The sequence below is a fragment of the Haematobia irritans genome, chromosome 1 (genome assembly GCF_050003625.1).
Source record: "Haematobia irritans isolate KBUSLIRL chromosome 1, ASM5000362v1, whole genome shotgun sequence".
NCBI classification, from domain to species: domain Eukaryota; kingdom Metazoa; phylum Arthropoda; class Insecta; order Diptera; family Muscidae; genus Haematobia; species Haematobia irritans.
Window position 1 is genome coordinate 210,913,448 of NC_134397.1, and position 22,185 is coordinate 210,935,632.

At 33.7% G+C, this 22,185-nt stretch overlaps 2 protein-coding genes across 10 annotated transcripts in view; one reads left to right on the plus strand and one right to left on the minus strand.

Moving 5' to 3' along the window:
• tmod (tropomodulin) overlaps nucleotides 1-22,185 on the minus strand; it is a 545,171-nt gene that overhangs the window by 193,188 nt on the left and 329,798 nt on the right. The gene's annotated exons all lie outside the window — the stretch shown is intronic.
• Nucleotides 1-22,185, plus strand: part of LOC142219438 (uncharacterized) — a 91,401-nt gene that overhangs the window by 1,098 nt on the left and 68,118 nt on the right. The window lies entirely within an intron of this gene.

A 22,185-nucleotide genomic window follows, 5' to 3' on the forward strand; every position in this document is an offset into this window, starting at 1 on the left:
GTAATAACAATAAATAATAAACGTATTTAATACGAAATTTTTATATGTGGATAGTATTTGTTAAACAAATGAAAACAATTTCAATAAAAAATTTTAATGAAGTTGAAAACGATTTCCATTAAATAATTAACTGATACAATTAGCTTTTTAATCCATTTTTAAAAATTAAAATCAGTTAAGAAAGGGAATAAAAAATTTTACGACATTAATTAAATTATTAATTGTTAATTATTTCAATTAACAATTGAATTAAATAAAATTCTATTTACAATTGAAAATATAATTGTTTTTTTTTTTTATTTTCTATACTATTCATTGGTTCATTAAGTTTTGACTCAAATGGAAAAGAAAACCATCTTAAGAAACTTACAAAGGTTATTAAATTATTGCATCAACTAAAAATTTTAATTAGTCAATGAAATCTTTAATTGAGCCAATTAAAAAAAAATAAATAATAATAATAATTAAAAGTGCCGGAAGAAATTAATTAATTTTTTAATCAATTACATTTTTATGATCCATGATTTCCATGATTGAAGCAATTTCAATTAAAAAATTAATTTGATAAATTAATTTCGTGATTGCATTAGAAACAATTTTTTTTCTGTGTACAGATTTGACTAACGCCAAAGTTGACTGTAACAGTGGTCGTAAGGCTATACTCAAAGCCAGCGTGGTGCAATGGTTAGCATACCCGCCTTGCATACACAGGGTCGTGGGTTCGATTGCTGGATTTTTTTTATATCGCAAAACGAGAATAAAAATTCGATGAATTAGAACTGTACCCTTATTTTAAATTTATAGAGTATATTTTCAAAATTAGATAGCTCCCCAACAAAATGTCTGTGTATTTGATGAAGCCACATGTTTTCTTCGGAGTCAATACCAAAATCTTTAAGGTTTAGTCAAAATTTTTAAATAAAAACAAGTATGTACGGCCAGGCCGAAGCTTATGTACCCTCCACCATGGATTGCGTAGAAACTTCTACTGAAGACTGTCATCCAGAAATAAAATTTTGACAAAATTTTCTATGGAAATAAAATTTTGACAAAATTTTCTATAGAAATAAAATTTTGACAAAAATTTCTATATAAATAAAATTTTGACAAAATTTTCTATAGAAATAAAATTTTGACAAAATTTTCTATAGAAATAAAATTTTGACAAAATTTTCTATAGAAATAAAATTTTGACAATGTTTTCTATAAAAATAAAATTTTGGTAGATTTTTTTGGCTCGAGTGGCAACCATGAATATGAACCGATATGGATCAATTTTTGTGTGTTTGGGGATCGGCTATATATAACTATAGACCGATATGGACCAATTTTTGGCATGGATAATAGCGGCCTTATACTAACACCACGTTTCAAATTTCAACCGGATCTGACGAATTTTGCTTCTCCAAGAGGCTCCGGAAATCAAATCTTGGGAACGGTTTATGTGAGGGCTATATATAATTATATACCGATATGGACCAATTCTTGCGTGTTTGTTAGAGACCACATTCTAACACCATGTTCCAAATTTCAACCGGATCGGATGAATTTTGCTCCTCCAAGAGGCTCCGGAGGGCAAATCTGGGAATCGATTTATATGGGGGCTATATATAATTATGGATCGATATGGACTAATTTTTGCATGGTCATTAGAGAACATATACCAACACCATGTACCAAATTTCAGCCGGATCGGATGAAATTTGCTTTTCTTAGAGGCTCCGCAAGCCAAATCGGGGGATCGGTTTATATGGGGACTATATATAATTATGGACCGATGTGGACCAATTTTTGCATGGTTGTTAGTGACCATATACTAACACCATGTACCAAATTTCAGCCCGATCGGATGAAATTTGCTTCTCTTAGAGGCTCCGCAAGCCAAATCGGGGGATCGGTTTATATGGGGGCTATATGTAATTATGGACCGATATAGACCAATTTTTGCATGGTTGTTAGAGACCATATACTAACACCATGTCCCAAATTTCAGCCAGATCGGATGAAATTTGATTCTCGTAGAGCAATCGTAAATAAGCCAAATTTGGGGGTCCGTTTATATGGGGGCTATACGTAAAAGTGGACCGATATGGACCAATTTTTGCATGGTTTTTAGATACCATATACTAACACCATGTACCAAATTTCAGCCGGATCGGATGAAATTTTATTCTCTTAGAGCAATCGTAAGCCAAATTTGGGGGTCCGTTTATATGGGGGCTATACGTAAAAGTGGACCGATATGGCCCATTTGCAATACCATCCGACCTACATCAATAACAACTACTCGTGCCAAGTTTCAAGTCGATAGCTTGTTTCGTTCGGAAGTTAGCGTGATTTCAAAAGACGGACGGACGGACGGACATGCTCAGATCGACTCAGAATTTCACCACGACCCAGAATATATATATTTATGGGGTCTTAGAACAATATTTCGTTGTGTTACAAACGGAATGACAAAGTTAATATACCTCCATCCTATGGTGGAGGGTATAAAAATAAAGTAGATTTAAAAGTAGCTATCCTAAAAATGCCTTGATTTTACTTGGATTCAAAGATTTAGACCTTCCCTTAAGGATTTATTTTAAAATAAATAAAGTTTTTAGCTACCTATCTGGCTTTAAATCTAGGACCAATAAAATCAAAATTAGGTTTATTACTAAAAGAACTCACGTACAAACAAATGCCAGTTTAAAAATCCAAATTATATCGGATACTTCAAAAGTAAAAAATGTTTTCTCAATTCCAAAAAAAAAAAAAAATTTAAACCAAAGACGGTAAATCCTCAATATAAGTCTTAGCCTATATTTGAAACGTTTTTATCTTAAATCTAAAGTAAACGACAATTTCTTCTAATCAAAAATGTGTTTCTTTATTTTAAGGAATATTAGCCTTAGATCAAAGACATGCGACTTTAATGGAAGGACGCACATTTACAATATATGTGTCCTAAATTTAATGAAAAAAATTTTTTGAAGCAAAGATTATAAACTTTATTTTAATTAAAATTTCATTATTTTAAATAAATTTGTCCTTAATATTTTGTACATTTGGCATCCTAAAATTTAGGTTGCGTAATCTTTAATACCAAGTAAATAGTTTTTTCAGTGCAGATTAAAATTAAAAAAAAATGTATATATTGTTTGTTTTCCATTCATAACTTAAAAAAAAAAATATATATATATAAAACTACTAAAGGTTAGCTGATGGCCTCTGTAGCCAATGCTACTATTGTAATATTATTCTTATAATATTATTTTGTAAATAAATAAATAAATATACTAGTAAAGGTTTTTAAAATTATTTTCACAATCTGAAATTGTTTTCTCCAGGAAACTTTTTAATTTAATTGTTTACTCCAAAGTCAAATTCAACTACTGAATTTAAAGTTTAATATAAATTCAATATAATTAAAATAATAATACATATATATTATTAATAAAACTAGTGTAACCCGGCCCGATTCGCTGCGCCTCCCGAAGCTCATTTTCGTTAACTTAGTCAACCATATCCTTCGATCTGAAAGCAAATTCGAAAAGATTTGAACTCTTTTAAAGAGTAGGGTCAGGGGAAGTCTTGCACAAAAACTGAAGTATTGATTAATCTCTCCATGGTTTCCGTACATTTAAAAAAATCTGACCACTTGTTTTTTCGTTCATATAGAGAAATAGGATGGTTATGCAGATGTAAAACGGACCGGCTTAACAAACGTCGGGTAGGGGTTGTTCCCTTTCAACCAATTTTTAGTTTGTTAATTGTTCTGTATTCAAATCGTTGGACAATCTTCTACATTTTCTGTGAATTTCAAGCTTGGTTTGTCAAGGGGTGGTATACTTCTCCTCAACATACCGTCCAATAAATCGGAAAAAAGTAATAGTATTTAAAAATTCACCATATTAACATTTGTGTTGGACACGGAGAACATGCCTTTCCCAAACATATACCGGAAAAAGAAGCACCCTCTACGTTGCCTATCATCGGGCAAAAGAGAACTCCCCTCCTTCGCTACTCCCCGACCAGATATCGTAAATTTACGTACTCTATATTCATTTCACAAACTACCCAACTTCACTATTCCCCATATCCAACCAGACATCGAAAAATCATATACCCAGTATAAATTTAATCATCTTCTCCCAATTTCAAGTAAATCGGAGAAGGTTAGATTTTGCTTTAGTTTTTGTAAAGGAACGCCACTTTCTTTGTAAATTCCAACAAAATCTGTAAACTTTCCTTCAAGTTTCATAGTGTAGGACAAGGAGAAGGTTCCCGTCCAAATACCCAAAAATCAAGTACACCACATTGATTGCATACCCTTCCCCTACGGCCTTTGTAAATTTCAAGTAAATTGGAAAAATTTAATTTTTCACGGTATGGACTTGAGTAGAAAGGAGGTCTCCATGTGCCCTTTTATTTTTCCCCGAGCAAATATTAAAAAATCTTATATTCTCCGTAAAATTTCAGTAAGTCGACAAATTTTAGTTTTTTCACTGTACTTTTAAAAAAAGTGGGACAAAGGGGATGCCCCCTCCTCGACCAAATTTCGAAAAATAAAGAAGCTGTTCTTTGCCTAGACGCCCCCTTCAACCTTTTAATATTGATCTCCACAAAACGTTTTTATACCCTCCACCATAGGATGGGGGTCTATTAACTTTGTCATTCCGTTTGTAACACATCGAAATATTGCTCTAAGACCCCATAAAGTATATATATATTCTGGGTCGTGGTGAAATTCTGAGTCGATCTGAGCATGTCCGTCCGTCCGTCCGTCTGTTGAAATCACGCTAAATTCCGAACGAAAAAAGCTATCGACTTGAAACTTGGAACAAGTAGTTGCTATTGATGTAGGTCGGATGTTATTGCAAATGGGCCATATCGGTCCACTTTTACGTATAGCCCCCATATAAACCGACCCCCAAATTTGGCTTGCGATTGCTCTAAGAGAAGCAAATTTCATCCCATCCGACTGAAATTTGGTACATGGTGTTAGTATATGGTCTCTAACAACCATGCAAAAATTGGCCCATATCGGTCCATAATTATATATAGCCCCCATATAAACCGATCACCCGATTTGGCTTGCGGAGCCTCTAAGAGAAGCAAATTTTATCCGATCCGGCTGAAATTTGGTACATGGTGTTAGTATATGGTCTCTAACAACCATGCAAAATTGATCCATATCGGTCCATAATTATATATAGCCCCCATATAAACCGATCACCCGATTTGGCTTGCGGAGCCTCTAAGAGAACCAAATTTCATCCGAGAACCAAATTTCATTCGATCCGGCTGAAATTTGGTACATTGTGTTAGTATATAGTCTCTAACAACCATGAAAAAATTGGTCCACATCGGTCCATAATTATAAAGGGTGATTCTTTTGAGGTTAGGATTTTCATGCATTAGTATTTGACAGATCACGTGGGATTTCAGACATGGTGTCAAAGAGAAAGATGCTCAGTATGCTTTGACATTTCATCATGAATAGACTTACTAACGAGCAACGCTTGCAAATCATTGAATTTTATTACCAAAATCAGTGGCAGAAAATCCGCTTTTTTATCGACAAATTTTGTTCAGCGATGAGGCTCATTTCTGGTTGAATGGCTACGTAAATAAGCAAAATTGCCGCATTTGGAGTGAAGAGCAACCAGAAGCCGTTCAAGAACTGCCCATGCATCCCGAAAAATGCACTGTTTGGTGTGGTTTGTACGCTGGTGGAATCATTGGACCGTATTTTTTCAAAGATGCTGTTGGACGCAACGTTACGGTGAATGGCGATCGCTATCGTTCGATGCTAACAAACTTTTTGTTGCCAAAAATGGAAGAACTGAACTTGGTTGACATGTGGTTTCAACAAGATGGCGCTACATGCCACACAGCTCGCGATTCTATGGCCATTTTGAGGGAAAACTTCGGAGAACAATTCATCTCAAGAAATGGACCGGTAAGTTGGCCACCAAGATCATGCGATTTGACGCCTTTAGACTATTTTTTGTGGGGCTACGTCAAGTCTAAAGTCTACAGAAATAAGCCAGCAACTATTCCAGCTTTGGAAGACAACATTTCCGAAGAAATTCGGGCTATTCCGGCCGAAATGCTCGAAAAAGTTGCCCAAAATTGGACTTTCCGAATGGACCACCTAAGACGCAGCCGCGGTCAACATTTAAATGAAATTATCTTCAAAAAGTAAATGTCATGGACCAATCTAACGTTTCAAATAAAGAACCGATGAGATTTTGCAAATTTTATGCGTTTTTTTTAAAAAAAAAGTTATCAAGCTCTTAACAAATCACCCTTTATATAGCCCCCATATAAACCGATCACCCGATTTGGCTTGCGGAGCCTCTAAGAGAAGCAAATTTTATCCGATCCGGCTGAAATTTGGTACATGGTATTGGTATATGTTCTCTAATAACCATGCAAAAATTGGTCCACATCGGTCCATAATTATATATAGCCCCCATATAAACCGATCCCCCTATTTGGCTTGCCGAGCCTCTAAGAAAAGCAAATTTCATCCGATCCGGCTGAAATTTGGTACATGGTATTGGTATATGTTCTCTAATGGCCATGAATAAATTGGTCCTTATCGATCCATAGCCCCCATATAATTCGATTCCCAGATTTGCCCTCCGGAGCCTCTTGGAGGAGCAAAATTCATCCGATCCGGTTGAAATTTGGAACATGGTGTTAGAATGTGGTCTCTAACAAACACGCAAGAATTGGTCCATATCGGTCCACAATTATATATAGCCCCCATGTAAACCGTTCCTCAGATTTGATCTCCGGAGCCTCTTGGAGGAGCAAAATTCATCCGATCCGGTTGAAATTTGCAACGTGATGTTAGTATAAGGCCGCTAACAACCATGCCAAAATTGGTCCATATCGGTCTATAGTTATATATAGCCGATCCCCAATTACACAAAAATTGGTCCATATCGGTTCATAATCCTGTTTGCCATTCGAGCCAAAAATAATCTACCAAAATTTCATTTTTATAGAAAACATTGTCAAAATGTTATTTCTATAGAAAATTTTGTCAAAATTTTATTTCTGTAGAAAATTTTGTCAAAATTTTATTTCTATAGAAAATTTTGTCAAAATTTTATTTCTATAGAAAAATTTGTCAAAATTTTATTTCTATAGAAAATTTTTTCCAAATTTTATTTCTATAGAAAATTTTTTCCAAATTTTATTTCTATAGAAAATTTTGTCAAAATTTTATTTCTATAGAAAATTTTGTCAAAATTTTATTTCTATAGAAAATTTTGTCAAAATTTTATTTCTATAGAAAATTTTGTCAAAATTTTATTTCTATAGAAAATTTTGTCAAAATTTTATTTCTATAGAAAATTTTGTCAAAATTTTATTTCTATAGAAAATTTTGTCAAAATTTTATTTCTATAGAAAATTTTGTCAAAATTTTATTTCTATAGAAATTTTTTTCCAAATTTTACTTCTATAGAAAATGTTGTCAAAATTGTATTTTGTCAAAATTTTATTTCTATAGAAACTTTAAACTTAATTATATACGTATTTAATCTGCTTTTTTAGTTTAATATATACCACGTATGGACTATGTGGTATATATTACGGTGTTAGGAAGTTTTAAGATACCTTGCCATCAGCAAGTGTTACCGCAACCCAAGTAATTCGATCGTGGATAACCGTCTTCAGTAGAAGTTTCTACGCAATCCATAAGCTTCGGCCTGGCCGAACTTACGGCCGTATATACTTGTTTATTTTCAATTTAATGTAAATAAAACGAAAATATGTAAAATTAATAATATTACGAAAGATTTTTTTAAACTATTTTCTCAATCTAAAATTAACTTCCAACAAGGAATCGTTTTATTTTTGCCGTTTCTTTTGTCCAATATTGGCCACCATAAAACTTTTTTTTTTAATATAAATAAAATAAAAATATGTAAAATTAATAAAATTACAAAATGTTTTTAAATTCTTTTCACAATCTAAAATTAACTTCTATCAAAGAATCTTTTTATTTTTGCTGTTTACTCCAAAGTCAAATGCAATAACGGAATTTAAAGTTTGTTGGCTTGATGCAATATTCGCCCCGCCCCCACCAACGTCTCGCAATGAATTTTTCCAATTTCCGTGATTTCTCTTGTCTGAGAGATATCAGGTTTTATTTTGTTGTTTTTATTTCGAGACATTATTGATGCCGCAGGACATTTAGCACTTCATTGACTTTACGGTCTGCGATTTTCAATTGCCATTACAGTTGTTGCTCTGGCTTATTTGTCGAAAAGTCGGAAATGCCTAATGGTATGGGTGGGGATAATAAAAAATAAAGGAATAAAGGACACCTTGCACATAACCTCACATATTTACCTTTTCATTCCAACACACACACATATTTATATGCTCTGCATAAGGTTTTCTTAACGAGCATATGGACATATGTTTGGGTTGATGACCTTTTTTCCTTTTTTTTGCTTAGGTTGGCTAGCTGGCCATCATTTGTAATCCGGATTTCTGGCGGCTATCCTGAAATGTGTTTTTTTTTCTCGTTGTCCTCCCAATTGTTTGTATTTTTTTTGTTGAATTTGTTTTTATTGCATTCCTTTGGCAAAAGATTCCTTTTGTTATAACTACATTGCATATTTTAAGGAGCCTACACGTGTGTGTCTGACCATTACATATGGGAGTGTGTGTGTGTAGGTGACACACAAACATTGCTTGGGCTTTTTTGTTAAAGTCCTTTTGGCTTTTAATTTATGAATATGACCGGTTTTTTTCTTCTTTTGCCTTAAGTTTATTTCCCTTTTTTGGGGGGTATTTGCTTTATTTTGGCTAAAAGGAAATTTAGGATTTCTATTTGTACGTTTGAGTTTGTTCTTCTAGTGTTAGGATACACTTGTGAACATTTCAATTTAGTTGCTTTTGAGTAGAGTTTTGTCGCCTTCGTTTTCTCTACATGCTACAGATTGTTGTTTTTATTGTTGATATGTTGTAGTTCAAATATAAGAGTTGGGGATTTTCCTGCGGTGCAAGAGTTATTTTCTTAACTAGACAACAATGGCTTGGAAATAGGCAAAAATTGGTATTATTTGTAACCTTTCGATGTCTTGATGAAGTGGAGAATTTAATTTGTCATAGCTGGATTTGTTGAACATTGTTTTTCTCAATGAAATCTAAGGTTTAGAATGATTTTATTTATCTAAGGTTTAGAATGATTTTATTTATGTTTAATTTTTAATAAGGACATTTTTAGATTTGTCATAGCATCCACAAAGTGGACGAAAACTGTAAGAACACCAGAAATGATCCGAAACAAGTAAGGAAAGTCCGAAGTCGGGCAGGGCCGACTATATTATACCCTGCACCACTTTGTAGATCTAAATTTTCGATACAATATCACATCCGTCAAATGTGTTGGGGGCTATATATAAAGGTTTGTCCCAAATACATACATTTACATATCACTCGATCTGGACAGAATTTGATAGACTTCTACAAAATCTATAGACTCAAAATTTAAGTTGGCTAAAGTACTAGGGTGGAACACAATGTTAGTAAAAACAAGTATGTACGGCCATAAGTTCGGCCAGGCCGAAGCTTATGTACCCTCCACCATGGATTGCGTAGAAACTTCTACTGAAGACTGTCATCCACAATCGAAACTTGGGTTGCGGTAACACTTGCCGAAGGCAAGGTATCTTAAAACTTCCTAACACCGTAATATATACCACATGGTCCATACGTGGTATATATTAAACTAAAAAAAGGCCGATTAAATACGTATATAATTAAGTTTAAAGTTTCTATAGAAATAAAATTTTGACAAAATAAAATTTTGACAACATTTTCTATAGAAGTAAAATTTGGAAAAAAATTTCTATAGAATTAAAATTTTGCCAAAATTTTCTATAGAAATAAAATTATGACAACATTTTCTTTAGAAATAAAATTTTGACAAAATTTTCTATGGAAATAAAATTTTGACAATTTTTTTTAGAAATAAAATTTTGACAAAATTTATTATAGAAATAAAATTTTGACAAAATTTTCTATAGAAATAAAATTTTGACAACATTTTCTATAGAAATAACATGTTGACAATGTTTTCTATAAAAATGAAATTTTGGTAGATTATTTTTAGTTCGAGTGGCAACCATGATTATGAACCGATATGGGCCAATTTTTGTGTGATTGGGGCTCGGCTATATATAGCTATAGACCGATATGGACCAATTTTGGCATGGTTATTAGCGGCCTTCTACTAACACCACGTTGCAAATTTCAACCGGATCGGATGAATTTTGCTCCTCCAAGAGGCTCAGGAGATCAAATCTGGGAACGGTTTATATGGAGGCTATATATAATTAGGGGCCGATATGGACCAATACTAGCGTGTTTGTTAGAGACCACATTCTAACACCATGTTCCAAATTTCAACCGGATCGGATGAATTTTGCTCCTCTAAGAGGCTCCGGAGGTCAAATCTGGGGATCGGCTTATATGGGAGCTATATATAATTATGGACCAATCGGATGAATTTTGCTCCTCTAAGAGGCTCCGGAGGTCAAATCTGGGACCAATACTAGCGTGTTTGTTAGAGACCACATTCTAACACCATGTTCCAAATTTCAACCGGATCGGATGAATTTTGCTCCTCTAAGAGGCTCCGGAAGTCAAATCTGGGGATCGGCTTATATGGGGGCTATATATAATTATGGACCGATATGGACCAATTTTGGCATGGTTGTTAGAGACAATATACTAACACCACGTACCAAATTTCAATCGGATCGGATGACTTTTGCTCCTCTAAGAGGCTCCGGAGGTAAATCTGGGGATCGGTTTATATGGGGGCTATATATAATTATGGGCCGATATGGACCAATTTTTGCATGGTCATTAGAGAACATATACCAACATCATGTACCAAATTTCAGCCGGATCGGATGAAATTTGCTTCTCTTAGAGGCTCCGCAAGCCAAATCGGGGGATCGGTTTATATGGGGGTTGTATATAATTATAGACCGTTGTGGACCAATTTTTGCATGGTTGTTAGAGACCATATACTAACACCATGTACCAAATTTCAGCCAGATCGGATGAAATATGCTTCTCTTAGAGGCTTCGCAAGCCAAATTTGGGGGGTCCGTTTATATGGGGGCTATACGTAAAAGTGGACCGATATGGAAATTTGGTACATGGCGATATGAGACCACATACTATCGCCATGTACCAAATTTCAGCCAGATCGGATGAAATATGCTTCTCTTAGAGGCTTCGCAAGCCAAATTTGGGGGGTCCGTTTATATGGGGGCTATACGTAAAAGTGGACCGATATGGCCCATTTGCAATACCATCCGACCTATATCAATAACAACTACTTGTGCGAAGTTTCAAGTCGATAGCTTGTTTCGTTCGGAAGTTAGCGTGATTTCAACAGACGGACGGACGGACGGACATGCTCAGATCGACTCAGAATTTCACCACGACCCAGAATATATATACCTTATGGGGTGTTAGAGTAATATTTCGATGTGTTACAAATGGAATGACAAAGTTAATATACCCCCATCGTATGGTGGAGGGTATAAAATATGGGAAAGATTTAAATCTGAAGCAATTTCAAGGAAACTTCGCAAAAGTTTATTTATGATTTATCGCTCGATATATATGTATTAGGTTAGGTTAGGTGGCAGCCCGATGTATCAGGCTCACATAGACTATTCAGTCCATTGTGATACCACATTGGTGAACTTCTCTCTTATCACTGAATGCTGCCCGATTCCATGTTAAGCTCAATGACAAGGGACCTCCTTTTTATAGCCGAGTCCGAACGGCGTTCCACATTGCAGTGAAACCACTTAGAGAAGCTTTGAAACCCTCAGAAATGTCACCAGCATTACTGAGGTGGGATAATCCACCGCTGAAAAATTTTTTGGTGTTCGGTCGAAGCAGGAATCGAACCCACGACCTTGTGTATGCAAGGCGGGCATGATAATCATTGCACCACGGTAACTCCCATATATATGTATTAGAAGTTTAGGAAAATTAGAGTCATTTTTACAACTTTTCGACTAAGCAGTGGCGATTTTACAAGGAAAATGTTGGTATTTTTACCATTTTTGTCGAAATCGGAAAAGCATATATATATATGGGAGCTATATCTAAATCTGAACCGATTTCAACCAAATTTGGCACGCATAGCTACAGTGCTAGTTCTACTCCCTGTGCAAAATTTCAACTAAATCGGAGTAAAAGATTGGCCACTGTGGTCATATGAGTGTAAATCGGGCGAACGATATATATGGGAGCTATATATGGGAGCGATATATATGGGAGCTAAATCTGAACCGATTTCAATAAAATTTGGCACACTTGACTACACTAAACTCGTCTTTTGTCTGCAGGCAGGTCAAGTGCGAAGATGGGCTATATTGGTCCAGGGTTTGATATAGTCCCCATATAAACCGACCTCCCGATTTGGGGTCTTGGGCTTATAGAAATCGTAGTTTTTACCCAATTTGCCTGAAATTGGAAATCTAGGGGTATTTTATGACCATAAAGAGGTGTGTCAAAAATAGTGAGTATCGGTCCAGGGTTTGATATAGTCCCCATATAAATCGACCTCCCGATTTGGGGTCTTGGGCTTATAGAAACCGTAGTTTTTATTCAATTTGCCTGAAATTAGAAATCTAAAGGTGTTTTAGGACCATTTTGGTATAGCCCCCATATAGATCGATCTCCTGATTTTACTTCTTGGGCTTCTAGAATCCGTAGTTTATATCCAATTTGCCTGAAATTTGAAATCTAAAGGAATTTTAGGGTCATAAAGAGGTGTGCTGAAAATGGTGAGTATCGGTCCATGTTTTGGTATATCCCCCATATAGACCGATCTCCCGGTTTTACTTCTTGGGCTTCTAGAATCCACAGTTTTTTTTTCAATTTACCTGAAATTGGAAATCTAGAGGTATTTTATGACCATAAAGACGTGTGTCGAAAATGGTGAGTACCGGTCCATGTTTTGGTATGGTCCCCATATAAACCGACCTCCCGATTTGGGGTCTTGGGCTTATAGAAACCGTAGTTTTTATCCGATTTGCCTGAAATTGTAAATATTCTGGTATTTTAGGCTCACAAAAACGTGTATCGGATTAAGTATTTATCGGTCCATTTGGTAAGGCCTCCATATAGACCGATTTCACTTCTTGAGGGTATAGAAGGCGCACTGATCATGAAATTTGCTTGAAACTCAATGTAAAATTTCCAGATTATATTCCTCGGGTGAAAATATGCAGATTTAAGATTTCAAGTCAAAACGTTGTTTTACAATTTTCTTGCACACTTAAGGTGGGTATTAAGTTCGAGTTTAGCCGCTAAAATTGTCATTTTTTCACGATTACTTTTCTTTAATAATCCATTTTAAGGAATATAAACTTTGTGAAATTTTGCTTTGGGATATTCCCCATCAAGTTATAATGTAATCTGCAACAAATATGTATAATTTTATAACTTTTTTTACTGATTTAGTTTTCACTTTAGTGAAAATTAGCGGCTAAACTCAAACTTAATACTCACCTTTACACAGAAAAAAATTCACGAAAATTTTTCCAATTAAAATTTTAATTGAGTTTTAAAAAATATTCAATTAAAAATTTAATTGATTCAACAAATTTTTTAATTGAAACAAAAATCAATCACAAAAATTAATAGTATCAATTAATTTTTAATTGGATCAATTAATTTTTTAATTGACCTTCAATTAAGTTTTTAATTGATACTATCATTTTTCTGATTGAAGACATTTCAATTAAAAAAATAATTGGATCAATTAATTTCGTAATTGAACCAGAAATTTTTTTTTGTATGTACAAGAGATGTTAATGATTCCTCTAAAACTCAAACAAAAATGGTTCTTATAAATCCAGCATCTGATATAGTCTTCATAGGTAAAATCTTTAAATTTAAATTTAAATTTTCGGGAAGTGTACTGGTTGAACTGCTTTGCTTGATATATCATCAAAATCCCCCCCCCCACCGAAATTTCAAAGGAAACCCTAATATTTGATTCAGGGTGGTGGGTATTTAAGATTCGGCCCGGCCGAACTTACTGCTGTATATACTTTTTTTATTTTAAAAAAGCCACATCTATGACTCGGAATCACTATCAAAGTCCTCAAAGGAAAATTAAAATCTTTGGATCCAAGTAAACATTTTTTTTAACATAGAAAAATTTCGATGAAAATTTGTCTTTACGAGATTTATATGAACACTTTGTGCCATGTTTATTCATCGAACCCATGGTGCATAAGTTGACTTCAATGCCAAAGATAAACATAAACAAATGAAAAATTGATGAAGACTATTGGTTTTCCTCTTCCATAAGGTTCTTACTCACTTTCTTAGCTCTTATTTATGAGGCTTAACATAACCCAAGACAAAATTAATGATGTTTGCTGTTTTTTTTTCTCTTTTCGTGCAAAGAAAAAAGGTGTAAATTTAATAAAAATTATCTTCTGTCCCAAAAGAGAAAAATTCCCCTAAAATGAATTTTCTATATTGCTGAGTTGGGTTGTATGAAAATTCTAATGTCCGATAGAATGGAATAGCCTGCCAAAAAAAAAGGCTCAACAAGAGGACACTTTTGTGCTAAACGATAATAAATTGTTTGCATAAAACATTTGATTATTGAACAGAGGAACTGTGGAACAGAACTATTTATTTTACCATTTTGTCACCACAAACCCAAGATGACTGTGAACTTCTTGTCATGCCACAGTATTGGGCTATTAGGACTTAACCCAAAAAAAATTAAAAACATTAATATTGAAATGTATACTTTAGACATGAAAGGTCTATCAAAAGCCCAAAAATAAGTTGTCATTATAGAGTCAAAAAAAAAAAAAAAAGAAACAAAAGGGAATTATGTAAATGGTTTTAAATACCCATCCCTTGCTGTGTGTATCATTAATCCAATGGCAATGTTATCCCTTATGTATTTTTAAAATGTTTACTTAAATAACTACCACACTCAAATATTTATTGCTACAGGATAATGTGGGATTACAAGGATTAATTTACATTCAAACATGCTAATGATACACATAGTCATTGTGGGGATTATAATAGAATTTTGCTAGGGCTGGGAATTATAAAATGTTCGTATAGTTTTGTTGGTCTAATAAAATTTCTTCAAAAGTAAAATTAAAACGTAGAGAACATTGGCTGACTAAAATAAAGCTGAAATTGTTAGCATGTGCAACTTCTACTTTAATTCAATTATCGGGGAAGGAAAATAATTGAAGATAGTCCTTCTGTTTTTTTTATACCTTACACTATAGGATGGGAGGTATATTAACTATGTCATTCCGTTTGTAACACATCGAAATATTGCTCTAAGACCCCATAAAGTATATATTCTGAGTCGTGGTGAAATTCTGAGTCGATCTAAGCATGTCTACTGAAATCACGCTAACTTCCGAACGAAACAAGCTATCGACTTGAAACTTGACATAAGTAGTTGCTATTGATGTAGGTCGGATGGTATTGCAAATGAACCATATCGGACCATTTTTACGTATAGCCCCCATATAAACCGACACCCAGATATGGCTTGCGGAGCCTCTTAGGGAAGCAAATTTCATTCGATCCGGATGAAATTCGGTACGTGATGTTAGTTTATGACCTCTAACGCCCATGCAAAAATTGGTCCATATCGGTCCATAATTATATATACTTGTTTTTATACCCTCCACCATAGGATAGGGGGTATATTAACTTTGTCATTCCGTTTGTAACACATCGAAATATTGCTCTAAGACCCCATAAAGTATATATATTCTGGGTCGTGGTGAAATTCTGAGTCGATCTGAGCATGTCCGTCCGTCCGTCTGTTTAAATCACGCTAACTTCCGAACGAAACAAGCTATCGACTTGAAACTTGGAACAAGTAGTTGTTATTGATGTAGGTCGGATGTTATTGCAAATGGGCCATATCGGTCCACTTTTACGTATAGCCCCCATATAAACGGACCCCCAAATTTGGCTTGCGAGGCCTCTAAGAGAAGCAAATTTCATCCGATCCGGCTGAAATTTGGTACATGGTGTTAGTATATGGTCTCTAACAACCATGCAAAAATTGGTCCACATCGGTTCATAATTATATATAGCCCCCATATAAACCGATCCCCCGATTTGGCTTGCAGAGCCTTTATGAGAAACAATTTTCATCCGATTCGGCTGAAATTTGTTACATGGTGTTAGTATATGGTCTCTAACAACCATGCAAAAATTGGTCCATATCGGTCCATAATTATATATAGCCCCCATATAAACCGATCCCCGATTTGGCTTGCGGAGCCTCTAAGAGAAGCAAATTTCATCCGATCCGGCTGAAATTTGGTACATGGTGTTAGTATATGGTCTCTAACAACCATGCAAAAATTGGTCCTTATCGGTCCATAATTATATATAGCCCCCATATAAACCGATCCCCGATTTGGCTTGCGGAGCCTCTAAGAGAAGCAAATTTCATCCGATCCGGCTGAAATTTGGTACATGATGTTAGTATATTGTCACTATCAACCTTGCAAAAATTGGTCCTCATCGGTTAATAATTATATATAGCCCCCATATAAACCGAACCCCCGATTTGGCTTTCGTAGTCTCTAATAGAAGCAAATTTCATCCGATCCGGCTGATATTTGGTACATGGTGTTAGTATATGGTCTCTAACAACTATGCAAAAATTGGTCCATATCGGTCTATAATTATATATAGCCCCCATATAAACCGATCCCCAGATTTGACCTCCGGAGCCTCTTGGAAGACCACAATTTATCTGATTCAATTGAAATTTGGTACGTGATGTTAATATATGGCCTCAAACACCCGTGCAAAAATTGGTCGATATCGGTCCATAATTATATATAGGCCCCATATAAACCGATCCCCAGATTTGACCGCCGGAGCCCCTTGGAAGAGCAAAATTCATCCGATTCGGTTGAAATTTGGTACGTGATGTTAGTATATGGTATCCAACAACCATGCAGGAATTGGTTCATATCAGTCCATAATTATATATAGCCCCCATATGAACCGATCCCCAGATTTGACCTCTGGTGTTTTTTGGAGAAGCAAAATTCATCCGATCTGGTTGAAATTTGGTACGTGGTGGTAGTATATGATATTTAACAACCATGTGAGTTGAAATTTGTGGATGACAGTCTTTCGTAGAAGTTTCTACGCAACCATGGTGGAGGGTACATAAGATTCGTCCTGGCCGAATTTACGGCCGTATATACTTGTTTTTTTTTTTTTTTTTAATTTGTTAATTTATTGTAATATTTACTTATTTTTGTGATATCGCCGTTTGTAATACGTGTTAGTTAAAATTTTCTAAAATTAATCTATATAAATTTTTCACTACTACCGGATCCAAATAAATCATTTTCTCCACTTGTTTTGACACTTGAATGCTTTGACTTGGTTTTCCCTATATTTTGATTTTTTTGTATTTCTACCCCCACACACAGAAAACAAATTTGTTGTGGCAACCAATTTTTTTGCCAACCAAATTATTTGGTTCCGTCTACTATCAGAATTTAACCTACATTATTTGTTACTACACACAAAAAATTATCACCAACATTTTTTCAATTAAACACTTAATTGAATTTGGAAACGGATTCAATTAATATGTTAATTGATTCAATTAATTATTTAATCAAATCCGAATAAAAACCAATTAAAAAAATGATTGATATTTGTTACGTTTCCAATAAAAATATTAATTGATTCAATCAATTTGTTAATCAATTCTGAAAAAATGTTCAATTACAAACGTGATTCAAATTTTTTCCGTTTCCAATTACACATGTGATTGATCCAATCACCTTTGTGATTGAAATTGAATAATTTTGAGCAATGGAAAGAGCGAAAAGAGAACAAGAGAATTTATTCAACAATGTATGATGGAGAGATCAGTCTGTGGAAGTAACTCGTAACGAACGGTTGGGTTTTTGTTTTTCGCGTAAATTGAAAAACATGATTGGCGACATTCTGTCTGCTGCATTCAAAATGTGTGCATAAATATTTTGAACGCAACAACAAATCATAGCAAAGGGTTGAAATAAATAAAGTGTGCAACAACAAACGACCACGTGGTAAAGGTTTGAAAAAAATATATGAGAGAACGCATTTGAAATTACCTGTGTTTTGTGGTAGTAAAAATGGAAAACAATCTACGTTTATTGAAGGTAAGAAATTGTGAAATGTGAATACCGTTTTCCATTGAAGCCTGTTTACATTAAACGGACTAAAATAATATATTTTTTATTCATTTCTTTTAGTGACCAATTTTATTTCGTGAAATTGTCCAATCAATCCCATCAACTCCATCATTTTATCAAATATATAAGAATATGTTTGCAATAAAAAAGTGAGTGCCGTATTGATCTTTTAAAATTATAAATTTTTTTCACTCCTAGTTTTCTTAAAACCAAGAGCGGTATGGGTTTGTTGTAAGATTCACCTTGAAGTTGCGAAGTGGCGTTGGCATTAAATTTCATTTTTGTTTTACCTGCCTTTTTCAGTTTGAACCCAAGTAGAGAGCAATATATCTGATATATAAACTAATGCGCTGAATTATGTAATGGTAAACAAGTTCTTTCTTTTGGATTTAAAAATATGAAAAATATCCGAAAATAATAAAAATATGTATTTTCCATTTATATTTTTTTCTATTTCCAGAATTTGCAATGTATCATCAATATAATACCAAATATTACATTGCTTTCCCATTATTTTTGTCTTTGATTGGTTCAAATTTTAATAGACGATTTCAATGTGTGGAAATTTTGGAAAGGAATTGTTAGTAAAATTAAATTACCGAGCTCCTTAATACACCTTTTTATGCTAAAAGACTACAACTGCAAAAGAAGATTAATCTACAACCTGGAACTAAGAATTGAACTTGATATTCTATGCAGGTAATGTTTAACAAATTAACTTTTAATTGAACAAAATTAAAATCGAATTATTCTGTTTACTTTCAGAAAAACTGATTTAGCTTACAGGCTGCTGATTTATTGGAAATCTAGGCGCATCTACATATTAGAAGGAACATGCTAACATGGTTATTATTATAAGGAAGATAATGATTTATATAATTTATTTTTTCACCCTATAGTTGTTATTGATACTAATTGTATTTGTAAGTTATGTTAGAACAAAACACAAATGACAACAACCAAATTTATTTGTCTATTGCATAATTCAAAAAATAATAAAATATTAAATATGTTTTATAAGAAACACATATTTTCTTTAATTTTAAATAAAACTAAATACGATTTTGGGGTCGCAATATATAAATTTTTTGATCGAAATTTATAGCCAATTTCAATTAATTATTTAATTGAATCAATCAAAAAGTTGATTGATTTTTGTCGCGAAATTAATTAAAATTTTAATTGATTCAATTAAAACTGTGATTGAATTTTATGTTAAAAATCAATCACGTTTTTAATTGATTCAATCACACAATTAATTGATTCCGTGACAAAAGTCAATTAAATTTTTAATTGAAAATCGTGTTGGTTTTCAATCAAAATGGGTGATTGATACTATCATTTTCGTGATTGAAGACATTTCAATTAAAAAAATGATTGAATCCGCGATTTTCGTGATTGAAATCAAAATTTTTTTTTGTGCGTACAACCAACTGAAATTGGGTATCACAACCATTACATTTTGTTGTTAGTTAGGACAACCAACAATTGTCTGGCATAGCAGTCTGTTAGATTATTGGAACAACCAATATTTTACAATTTACTTTACACCAAAAATTAAATGCAATACATTTTTCGTTAATATATTTATTGTTTATTTGCAACTAATTATATAATTCGTGAAATAAATTTACCCACGTTTTTTACCCTGAACCACTCTTTGGTCAGACGATAATAATTTCAGTTTGCGTGCCTACTTGAATTATTAGTTCTTGGTTCCAGGTTGAATTCACTCATCGGTTTTGATTCACACCCTGAGTTGACTGGCTTTAGCTGGCCGTATATTTGTTTCTCGTAATGCGCTTTACAGACTATCAGTTATTCCGGACGGAATGTCGGTGTTTGTAAAGAATCTTACAGTGTGTCGGATCGATACGACTTGTCGGCGATGACTAAATAATCGGTAAATGTGTTATCGATCCCATAAACATGCAGCAGTATCGATTATGCATTCGGACTTAACTTATACTGTGCACAATATATGGGATATGTTTGACACGAGCACTGTCGTCCGGAATAACTGATAGTCTGTAAAGCGCATAAGACAGAAGTCGCATTTCTCCATCCATTCTAATGATGTTCGGAACAAGGATTCAATTTTGGGGTTGTTCCTATAACTAAGAACCATGAAAAGTTTATAACAGTTTCTCCCGTCGAAAACTTACCTGTATTTTCATTTGCAAATATTCGTGTTTTCTAGAATAATATGCTCCAACTAAAGAAAGTGGTCTTGTTGACTGTTCCTATTATCAAATTTCGGATTTTTACCGGCCATTACATGATGGGTGAACTGAAATTCAATAATTTGTTCATATTACAAACGTTTTGAATAATTATTTTTCCTTCCCTTTGAAACAGACTATTATTGGTGTCCGAACTTGAGGTACGAAAGCGTTAATAATCTTGGCGTTGCTTAAAAGTTGGACTCTCTCACAAAGTCAGAGTGAGACTAACTTTTTGATGAGCATTACCTTTGGTATAGGAAGGACCATCTAAAGAATTGACCTTCAATCCTTTTAATAAAGTTGGTCATAACTGTGCGCAAACTCCTGGATTTTCCATAATTTCCCAACTTTCTCAAGCAATAAACTATTGGGAATTTTCCTTGTCTTCAATAAATATTCGAGACATGACACTTTATCCAAATAAATGTTGCAGCAACATGTCCCACTAATAACCACCAAATTTGTTATCACAACCAATTTATTTGTAGTACAAACTTTCTGTCGGTTTCCGAGACAATTTTAAAAAATAAATCTGGTAACACAACAGTACGGAACAGAATGAAAGTTGATTTTAATTAATAGATTTATAACAACCAATATTTGGTCGTGAGTACTAGCATTTGACTGTATTGATATTTTATTGGTTATACCAAATATTAAATAAAAGAAATAACTGACATATGGTTCATACAACTAAAACTAATAAATTCATACAACACGACAATAAAAAGATAGTTGAGCTTTTTATTGTCGTGATCGAATTTCAACCAAACCTTTCTCTGGGTGCAGAAATTTAATTGAAAGAAAATATTGAATTAATCTACATGAAACTTCCTTAAGTTTTCTTTTCATCCCTTTTCTCTGTGGGTCCTTAGCCCCAAGAAAATCTTATTTATTCATATTATTAAATTTATTCATAAATAAAATAAATTGAATAGGACGGGGAAATGAAGACAAAACACGCTAGAAATATCCTAGTAATGGCTATTCAGATTTAATCACAGTCAAATCACACAGCCACTCATAAAACACCCTATTGAAGGCGATTATTTTTTTTTGTTTCGTTTGTTTTCAGTTTTCCCTACATTTTTGTCGGGGCAATGCAAAGGGGAAGAAAAACCCAAACCGAGGAATACATAAATAATAATGACAAAATAAATCCTGTTATAATGAAGCCTAAGGGGGGATATTGGACATTTGACAATTGTGGCCGTTACTGATACCATTGAAGCTATGTGGACAAGTGGACATTTTTGTATTGTATTGTATTGCAATTGTGATAGTGATGTTGCAAAAAATAACAACAACAGCTCTCTTAATCTCAATTGTCATAAATATTTCGCACAAAATTGAAATCCTTTTTAAGCTCTATTGAATTAATCAAATGATGGGTCATCGTTCGTTTATTCGAATATAAAACATTGCACAATATCTATAATGAAAAAAATATTGTTTTTTTTTGTGCTCTGATAGAGGGAAGGGGGTTTTGGGGATAAAAGGAAAAATAGAGAGTAGAAGGATTTTTTTTGATCTGCTTGAAATCCCAAATCAAAGAAATTCCATGAAATGAAAATAATTGTTGTTTTGTCCCCTAATAACCTTTGGGAAATTGATAAGCTTCATTTGAAGGATTTAGGGGTTTTGTTTTAATTGCTATCCCAAGTAAAAAATTCGATATTTATGAA